Source organism: Pleurodeles waltl, chromosome 6 (genome assembly GCF_031143425.1).
Source record: "Pleurodeles waltl isolate 20211129_DDA chromosome 6, aPleWal1.hap1.20221129, whole genome shotgun sequence".
In the NCBI taxonomy this organism is placed as follows: domain Eukaryota; kingdom Metazoa; phylum Chordata; class Amphibia; order Caudata; family Salamandridae; genus Pleurodeles; species Pleurodeles waltl.
The window spans coordinates 386070845-386081756 of NC_090445.1; positions in this window are offsets into that span (position 1 = coordinate 386070845).

The window sequence follows — 10912 nt, forward strand, 5'->3', positions numbered from 1 at the left end:
AGTCTAAAAGCCAGCAAAAACAGTGTCCAAAAAGTGGAGGGAGGCAGGTTAGGGGTGACCACCCCAAGGCTGTCAGGTCTAACACAATACTTCAGCAATGCCCATTTGCGACACTCAACTGAATCTTTGAGCTACAGCAATGATCATCCGAAGCATCCGACCTGCTGTTTGTGCTACAGTGAAGGCTGTCCGCGACCTTTATCGTCACAAATCTTTGTGCCAGGCTTAAAAGGTCACTTTTCACCTGACTAACCTGGTGTCTGTATTCAACCTACACTCAATCGTGGGAAGCCTGAACTTGCGACTTTCCCCCCATCCAGAGCAACCAGATGATTGCAACTGGGGCTTTATGCTTATGTGAGCTTTTTTCACTACAGATTTTAAAATTGCATTGCATTGTGTTTTTACTTTTTCACTGTAAGGATGCTGCATTAAAACTTTACACATTGCTTATAAGTTAATCCTGACTGCTTTAGTGTCAAGTTACCAGTTGGTAAAGCACAGGTGAACTTAGTGACTTTTGTGGTTCACCCTCACAAGGACTGATGTTATTGCCTGAGTTTGGCTTCCATCATTCTTAATCAATAACCAAATTTCTTACATTGGTATTCAGTGAAGGGATCTAGTACTTGGGTATGTGCTGTGCCACTCATTGATCATGAAAAGCTGCATTGTGGTAGCTGTGAAAGTATTTTGCAGGCTGAGGGAACTGACAGGAAAAAGTAGTTTAAAAAAACAGGAGCTCTAGAAAGCCTGCATGTGCTGTTGAGAGGCCCAACAGATACTACCTGCAACTCAGGCGCAGGATGAGGATGTTGAAAGGAAGAAAGAGGAAATGGAGAAAGAGGACAAAACCTTCCTATCCATGGCCCCAGAAGAGAGATGCCGACCCAGGTGAGTGAGGTCCCCTGTTGAATGCAGAGCAGGCAGCATTGTGTCCTCCTGCAATGTTTCTTTGGAAACTGGAGGACAGAACGGTGGAGAGGGAGTTCAGATTGCAGCTAGACAAACACAAAGTGGATGATGACAAAGAGGCGGCAGCAGGCCATACTACCTTGGCCTTGTAAGAGAGGCTGACAGAGCAAATGAAGGCTGAGAGAGCCATAGAGGAGAGAAAAGTATTGTTGGCTCATGAAGAAAGACTTAAAGAGCTTTACCTAAAAGCCAAACAGCCCACAGAGTCTAGATCCAATTGTGGCAGAGACAATTCAATTGCTACCCTGCTGAGCTCTGGCCATTGGCACATTTTCCCATACCAACAGACCAAAGGGTTTTGAACCAAGTAGACATCTTTTGGGTCATCCAGATAGTCTTGGACCATCCTCTGAATTGTCATTAGTGCTGCTACTTGCTCAACCTCTGTTTACTTCAATTCTGCACTTGGCTTCAACTCTGCCACTTGAAGTCAAGCCATTGCAGAGGTTGTGTCCAATTGTGTTCGTGCTGGTGTTGTTGATGGTGTTGCTGGTGTTGGCTACTGTGATACAACAGGAGTGCTCTCTCTGGAGATTTAGGACGGCGCACCAGAACTTCTGCCTAGGCCTCCAACTTCCAGCCATTCTTCTTCCAGGTCTCTTGATTGATCAAGAATCCAAAATGAAACATTCACTTCTGATAAAGCAATGAATGTGTCCGGTATTTGTTTGTACCATAGATGAAGTACTGTTGGCACATATGTACTCTTTGAAGGACATAATCTCTTTTTTCTGCCTTGGATTAACAGCCATGTGAAGCATTATGCTCTGAACCAACTCAAATGCTTTGACGGTCACGCTAGTAAACCTTTGCACCACCTTTTTCAGCTGATCCTGTAGAAGATGCAATCACGAGATTGCTTGGCATGTCGTACTGTCCTTCTAACTGACTTCCATTGTTAAAACCTTAAAATGAAGTGGCATTTGTGTCAGGCACTTGACCACCCCAATTTATCCACATCCATTGTCATGCTTTTCCAAATTGAATCACCTCCTCCTTGAAGGACTTAGTTGGTCATCGGTATGTACTGCTCAAACAGGCATTGGAGCATGTAATAGGTTGATTTCAAATGTGTTGTCATCTGATGTATGGGGGCTTCAACTAGGTCTCTATTAGCATGCTGAATGATCCTCGACTGCTTCTGGGCTTTAAAACAATGACTGAAATGAGTGCAGGTTATTTGGCAGATTGCCAGTATGTTGCTGACTATATCTTCTTTTTTAGAAAGTCCTTTACAATCAGGTTGATGCAATGCATCAAACACTGGACCATGAAATATCCAGCATCTGCCATGGCCCTGACTATGTTACTCCCATTACCTGTGGCATCAAACCCAATTCTGAGACCTCTAGATCAATGCCATTCAGACATCTTGCTTTTAAACTCTTATATGATGTTTACAGCTGTATACGATTTCTCCATAGCGAACATAACTATTAATGCATGTCGCCGAATTCCCTTAAAACTTTCTTCAGTGCTGAGACCTACAGATAGCTGTTGCCTAAACCTCTCAAAAGAAATCCAGTGTGCAGTGCTGCACATCAAGTCAGTTGCTGGACAACTGGTCCACATGTCTGTCATCAGGAGGATATCCCAACAATACTCTACTGCAGAGCTTGGCCAACCAATTGCAGCACATTGTGATGGAATGCTGGAACCAAATAGGCCAGACTGGAAAACGTCCATTAGGGCGGATTGCCACCACGAAGTCTAAAAATACCACTCCTCCCACAAAATGGAGGACGTTCTGCACTAACATTTTAGCCAGATTCCCATTGTACAAACATGCCGTTGGGTGGCTTCATTCAAAGGGCCCCACTTGGTTAAACATGTCTGTCATAGTAGCTTGGATTTTTTCGTTTGTGATGCCATTGACACAGAAAATGAAACGCCTTAGGTGGTATAATAAATGTGCATCTTGAAGCGGGAATCACTGTATGTGGTGGTGTCTGCATTTGAGTCTTGCGTCATTTGGAGGTTGGTGATTCGGGTGATGCTGGCACGCTACAAGAGATATTCTCTGTAGGAGGACTGCTTTGTGCAATACCATGATTCTCTTCTTCCTCATGACCACCTTCTTCTTTTATCACTGTGAACTGAGCTGCTTCCTGTCTCACATCATCACCACCAACAGCTATCTTTAGAAGGTGCTCCTCACACCAGACTGTGTGATTTTCTTTTTTTCAGATGGGATGTTTGTAGTACAAACCTGGCTTAACTTGATGAACACGCCTGTGACAAATGGAGCAAATTGCAATGTTATTCTCCTGCTAGGTAAAGAAGTCCCAGGCTGGGGAGGATAACATTTTTAGTCAATGCCTGAAGAACTTCAGGTAGGTGGGTGTATTGTTGTCCTCTCTGTTGGACATACTTCTAATATGGTAGTAGTGGATGCCAGTAATATGGAAGTTGGCGGTGGTGGACCCACATCCCTCTGAGCAGGTTGAACAAGAAAGGGTTGTCTCGGCATCCTCTGAGCTTCCCTCCATGCTGACTTTAATTGGCTTACCATCACTTCCACTTTCAATAATTCCAAGACATTCAGAAACTTTCCTTTTTTCCTTGTGTCTTGTTGGGGGTCTTGGACTCAACTGGGGTTCAATCCATGTCCTGGTTATCAGAAATGGGGCTTGGAGAAGATGGTGGGGTACCCATTATTTGTCTTGCTGTAAATTGTGAAGCCAATAGTTGAAGAGCAACATCTTGTTCAACAGGAAGCTCAATATCCTGTTCTGCTGCTACTTCAGGAAGAGCTGTTGCAGGCTGCAGCTCCAGTTGTCCAAGTTCCTGGGATGACTTGGTACTTTGCCACTGAGACAAATCACTGCTGTCACCATGACTTCAGTGGCTGCATCACTGAGAGACATGGGCTTGGGCATAGGTTAATGTGGTGCACATGATGCAGGAGTGCTGCTCCCATCCCTTACAATCCAGAGGAGGGTGCAGCAGATATACCATATTTCCTGATAAAAGTAAAGGGTGGCACACCAGTGATCGTTATCTCCTTCTGATCCTCTTCAGTGGCCACTTTCTTAGCAGGAACACCATTCTTTGGGGCCATCTTCAAGTTCTTAACTCTGGCAATCACCCCTTCGCTGCACAGGAAGAAACAGAGGAGGACTCAGATGGTGCCACTGCTGGTCTTCTATGTGACAGTACTATGTCTTATATGATTTGTTCACTGAAGAGGAAACAAACATGAAAAAAATAGTAAAACACAGTACTTGCAACTTGAATCTTCAAACAATATAATTTAGTGAGGCCATCACAAATATTTAACAATAATCTAACCATTCCAAACCATACATAAACATAATATGTTAATACCATACAGATTGAAAAGATTAATTTATGTGCCTCTAAGCCCTATGGGACACCTGTAGCAGGCAGGGGGTGCAGACGAAAATGTTCTGGTGGCATCGTATTTTAACAATGTTCATATAGCGAATGCAGTACCCAATCAAAAGTGCAAAAGACAAAATAAGCAAAATAGCAGATTAAAATAAATCGTGAGCTAAAGCTCTAAAATAATTGCAGATCATTACACTCCATTTTTAAATGTGGAGAACAACGTGCAAATAAAGTGCTGTAGAGGTGATTAGCTGGAAGAAAAAATACACAGGTCTGTCCATTCAGGCAAGAAATGTCAGAAATACAGATGTAGAGCACACAAATTTGCTTGTACCATAATAACGCTCATTTTACTGGCAATTTGCAAACACAATTTGCAATTCTCCACTAATTTAATCAGGTACAAATAATAATTGCACAATATCTAAAAAAGAAAGATGATTAAAACACATTTAGAAAACTATTAAAACAAATCATACAAGCCATTTCAGAGTGAGGTGCAAATAAGCAAAGTTTAGCCTCAGCTGCCAATGTTATCTTTTATTTCAAGAAAATTGGTCTCAAAAGTGGCGATGTGCAGAGTGTAAATATGGACAGATGAAAAGTACATAGGTCAAGTTTTGAATATGGGTAAGACAGAGCTCACAATATCTCTCATTCTTTGGAATGCCTTCCCATGCACCTGTAATAACATGCAGTGGTATTAGATTTAGCCTGATTAGCAAAATAATTCCACGGACACCAAGCAGAAGGTTCCATATGTTTTGTGGTTGTTTGTAAATACTACTTTCAAGAGTAAAAGGCATTTCTTTCTTTTAGAATTTGGAAAATGTTGAATTTCAGTGCTGCTCTAATAGATCCCAATTCACCACCCAACATACTATTCCCCCACCTCAGAGCCACAGGCAATGCAAGCACAAATGTGGAAGGTAAACTGAGCAGGGTGTGAAACCATAGAAGTCAAACTACAAATCTGACACCATACATGCCATATACGCCCCTCTGTTTTCTCAAAAAAAGCCCAACACAGACTTCCATCACTTTGCAAGCATAACGAAGGTTGGCGGTATCTTTGTCTTATAGACACATAAGATATGAGACAAGTGCCTCTGCCCACAAAATTTATACAGTCATAGAGAGCCAAGGCTTGGAGTAATGCCTTACTTCTGGAATGATTTATATGATCAACATTTGGGCAAATGCTAGAAAAAGCTCTGCCAAGATAAAGGTAAGCCTGCACTATTTCCATTATGAAATTTCCCAAGTTCTAATTAAAGGTTTTCCTCAATCTAGTCATCTTCTTTCTAAAAATCATAACTTTCCTCTTAGCAATATTTATCTTTAAAAAGTGCTTCTCTGCATATTTTTCCAAAGCACAAAGAAGTCTTTGAAGGCCTGTTGGGGTTAGAGCTATCAAAAAACATCATCAGCATAAAGAAGACAAAACACATGAGACCGAATTTAGGAGAGACCCTTTATTGAACCAACTCTACTAGGCAAATCATGGGTATAAAGATCGAAAAGGAGAGATCAAGCAGGCACTCCTGCTTCAAGCCATTTTGTGGCATCACTTTCCTTGACAGACCTTGACTCCCCCCATCAAAACCTGAGTTCAGGAAGAAGAATGCAGGGCAGTAAGTAACCTCAAAAGGTGAGCGGAAATCCCTAGCACAGATAATTTTCACTGCAGCGTTGACCGATCAACTCTGTTGATTGCTGTGGAGAAATCAACAAGGAGTTCAACATCATACTTTTACTCTTAGGATACTTTTCTATTAGAGTTTGAAGTGCAGTGCTGTTATTAAGAGTACCACAGTTCCTACAGAAACTCTTCTGTACAGCTAGTAGTAAATTATTACCAATGCCCAATCTTGGAGATGGATGAAACTTTTGGCAAATAATTTGCCTGTTGTATTGAGTAGGGTGAAGTGTCTGAATCTGGAAGGGAGGGCCTTGGTACCTTTTTTGTTTAGAGGTGCAAGAATACTCCCCCTCCAAGAGGAAGGAAAATCATCAGACAAACAACAGTGCTGGAATAAGAGACATAGAAAAGAGCCCCATAAAGACACCTCTTGTTTGAAGAACAATCAGAAGTTAATCCGATCCCGTAGCCCCAATGATCGTGCAACTTTAATTATACCCTCAATCTCCTTCAGGGGGCCAGACAAAAGAATCCTGCAAACATATAATTAATGACATAAGTTGCACTACAAAATTCGGTCAGCCATTCATTAGTCTGTTCATCTGTCATTCACAATTTGCTTCCACCCACCATACCATAGGAATGGGGAAGTCAGTCAGCCTACTTCATCCATAGGTTGTCTTGCATTGTGAGTGACAGCATTGTGCCTGTTTGCATGATTATAGCCACCTGAAAAGGAGTGCACTTCAGAGCTAAGTCTGGTATGCCCCCATTTGTGGTTAGCTCCTTTATTTTCACATTTGCCCTTTTTTCATAATGCAGCTGCGTGTGTTCACAAACAAGAAAATATATAGATATTGCACTCTTGCTTTTTGTTTTGACCTTGTGCACATAGCAAGATCTTCTGCACATGTGCAGCACAGTGAGCCTGCGGAGTGAAAAGCCAGCACTGCTTGTCCACTTCCTGGAGGTCCCTCCATACCTCTCACCTCCTTCCGCTGCACTACTAGACACGCCACCAGCTTGCAGTACCAGTGATGCATTCCATCTGCTTGAAGAGCCAGCTTGATAGCCAGGGGCTACTAAACAGTAAGTTTCTATCAGCCTTCTCTTTGTTTTTTAATTGGGTAGAAAAGGCTTTAAAGGTGTAACAAAAAAAATGCACCATTGTTCTGATAAATGCATTTCATGCTTTATTCACATATTTTTCATCAGCTTGTGAAAGTACTGAATGTCATCAGAATTTGCTGCCTTGGGCCAGGGTAGGCTGTTTATTTAGTCTACTGTTGAACAGAAAGACAGCAATGACCCCTGAAAAATGGATAATCGGATAGTCACATTGATGGCGCTATGGTATAAAGATGTAGGGCCAGATTTACTCAAAAGTGGCCCAGCATGGTATTAGCAGCACTGCGCTGCATCCCTTTAGAAACGCAGGGAAGTGCTGTATTTACCCCTGTACCAGCACTAAATTTAGCTGCTAGAGCCAACGCAGGCATGATTGCACCAAAGTGCGAGGGTGTCTGTGTTGAGAGGATTGATTGTTTATTTGCAGGAAGGTGTCAATTGTGATTTGGCACTTCTATGCATAATGCAGTACATATATTGAAGTATCAAATCGTCATTTTTGAATGATTGTTTATGTGCAGGAAGGGACACATTCATGCACATAAACAATCATGCATGGCCTTTTGCTCCTTCTATGTGTGCTGCAGAATGCAGCACACATGGAAAAAGCAAAAATGAGGAGGAATAAAAGTATTCCTCCTCGTTGTGCTTTGCTAACGTCACTAATGGTGTTAGTCCGTGGTGCTGCAAGATTTACCTCTTCTTGTACATCTGGGGTAGCATCAAAAGCACTGGGTGTTGGGGAGGAACACCCACAGCAACTCTCATTGCAAGCCCCTCTGACACAAAAAACTATTTCGGAGGGTCCCATATTTACGAGGCGGCGTTAAGTGGCAAAAAGTAGATTAGTGTTGCATTGTAAATGTGTTGCACTGCAGAGCGTCACTGGAGTGTCACAAAAAGTAAAGCTCAGATGGTGCTAGGGCCTTGTAAATCTGGTCCGTATTGCGCTAAATTTCCAGTTGAAAATGAATTCATCAATGTGTAACTTGTCAAAATGCAATTTTCTTGATAAACTTGCATCTCATTTTTCAAGAACCTGTATCAGACTCCTTTTTGTTTCTTTCAAATATGACCAGAGCTTAAAAGGAGTTAGTGGCCTTTGAAAAGTTAAAGCCCCTTTTATTATCTGAGTTTCTCCATGACTTACTTGCATGTAATTAATAATTTTCCTCTTCATTTGCATATAATAAAAAAACTGCAAGAATACTGAGAAACATTTTTTTTCTCAAATCTCATTATGAAAACCCTTTTTCCTGTTTTCTTTTCAGCAAATCGTTCCCCTTTTTGTAGAAGAAGCACTGCATATGAGGGACTCATACCACTTCCACGTGTATTTCTTTTTGATGAGGACCCTCCCCTTTGTTGCCACTTTTTCTTTTCAATTGGTTCCTCAATGCTTTTTCGTTTGGCTCTAACCACATTCCATGATGTTGATGTTGGTATTCTGAATGGACATAGGTCTAAACCTCTGTTTATAGGATAACTGAAGTTGGAACACCAACCCTTTAGTTCCTATTTCCAGGAGCTAACATCTGCATTCCAGACGGAAGGCCTGAAATCCCTGCATTACCTCTCTCCCCACCAATACCACCTTGCCTATTTTTCAATCCAGATGAGATGGAAGCCCGGTGTTCATATGGGCACTCTGGCACCTTTGTTGGCATTGTGTGATAAGTTTCCCTTTCTTGTAAGTGCAACCTTTCTAGAAACTCCCTGTGAACGTAAACAATAAACTAGCTCATTGTTCTGAGAGCACAACTTGTCAGAGTGCTACGGTGCTATATTTGTGCTTTTATTTCTTCCAGCTCATACTTGTGAAAAACAGTTAGTTAGCCAATTATGTAAAGTTTATACATAAACTGCTGGTAGTGTCTCAGAGCTGCAACAAAATCAATGACTTAAATCTCATTGACGTATATCTTCCAAACAACCTTGACAACAGAGTTGTCACTCAGCAAAGTTAATGACAACCCCTTTTTATTAAACAAACTTATATTACTGCAAAAACAGAGCTCATGAGTACAATAGGCAGTAAGAATTGGGCTTTGCCAATACTTGTTTTTAGAATGTCTTCTTGCCATCAGCTGATCCTTGATCAAAAGAAAGACAACCCTCACAATGTCACATTTTGGTGATATCACTTGAAGTGCGGGTGCAGGTCTATCAAGAAAATCATGCATTATCTTTACTGGATGGAAGAATATGTCTTTGGACCCCTAAAGTACCTTGACTTACCAAATATTTCTGCAACTGTTTCACAACAGTTTCATGTTCATCAACAGCTTTGCCTTCTTCACCCACGTATGGTAGAATATAATTGAATATTTTTTTCTATTCTTACTCCAGTGCAAGGTGCGGGTATTCTGATTTGTCTTCAACATTCTTCACTCGCATATCTTGGATGATAGACTTGAGCATCATCAATGTTCCACATGACAGAAAACATATCAAACCCAGTAGTAATGGGGAGCAAGTCACAATGCCCTAATTTGAAGGTCAAGGTTTTATATTTTATCTTAAGGGGAACAATGTGGACAGCTCAGTAACTCAGAAACGGCTCTCTATTTGTGAGTCCACTCTCAGTAGTCTACCAGTTCCAGGAGTGTCAAGGACGTGACCTGGAAAGTACGCTATTAACTGTGAGAGACAGACAACAAACTTAAAAAGCACATCCAGCTGCCTGTGCACGCACATTGAGCCCAAGGTAAAAAATATGACTGTATGAGAAACACCAAGAGAACTAAAAAAATCATGTAGCTCATAAGGCCCAAAGCCTGCCTTGATTGCCCTTAGTTTCTACCCAGAGAGTTTCTGCATCATCACCACTGACTGCTGGCACCAGAGAGTTTCTGCATCATCACCACTGACTGCTGACACCATTCCTCAGGTCAGACAGCTCTCCTTTTGACTCCCTTTGAACTTTCGCAGTATCGGTTGAGCCCGAGCATCCTCTGTTGTGATTGTTTTTAAAACATGATTGCTATCACCTTACGACTTGGCGATGAGGAGGCTGGTTGTTGCTATTTGTTGCTACTAATGAACACTAGGTTAGTGTACTATATTTAACAAATATGAAGTCTGTTCACCATTAGCCAAAATCAGTGGATGTATCAAAAATAACTCCAGCTGACTTTTCAGGCACACAAACCTAAATTCCAGAGTATAATATGCATGTGATAATATTCCTTGATACAGCAGCTGCAAACGAAGTGAAAGCATGACTGTGACGATTTGGGTTGTACTATATGGAATGGCTGGGTAGCCCTACCATGCATTACACTCACAAATAGCATCTTGGTTCCAGTCAGGTACATTTAATCAATCTTAAGCTTAACCCGGGGTAGCTGTGGCTGTGAGCAGTAAGGCTTAGCAAAGGAACTATGTGTAAAGCATTTAACAACACCGAACAACATAATAAGGTCACACAACATGAAAGAAACAAGACTCCAGGTTAGAAAAATAGATTTGCTTTTTATATATCTTTAGAGATGTTGATCACCAAAATCTACCAGAGGATTCAAGAGATGTACATTTTTGAAGCAATAAATAACTTTAGCATCAACCACAAACAAGCATTGGCCAACAAACACTTTGGAAACTTTTGAAAAGTTTGGAAAAGTTAGTTCAGCAACTTGGGCTCAAGTTGGGTGTAAATAGTCCAGCAGGAATGAGATCCGAGGGGGCCAGAGAGGAAAATTACCTGGCTACCAGGGCATTTTTAGAGCAAGATCCAAACTTTATGGGATGACCACAGTAAACAATAATGGAGTGGTCCTGATGCTAAGGGGTGCAGGTTCAAAGATGCTCAAGGAT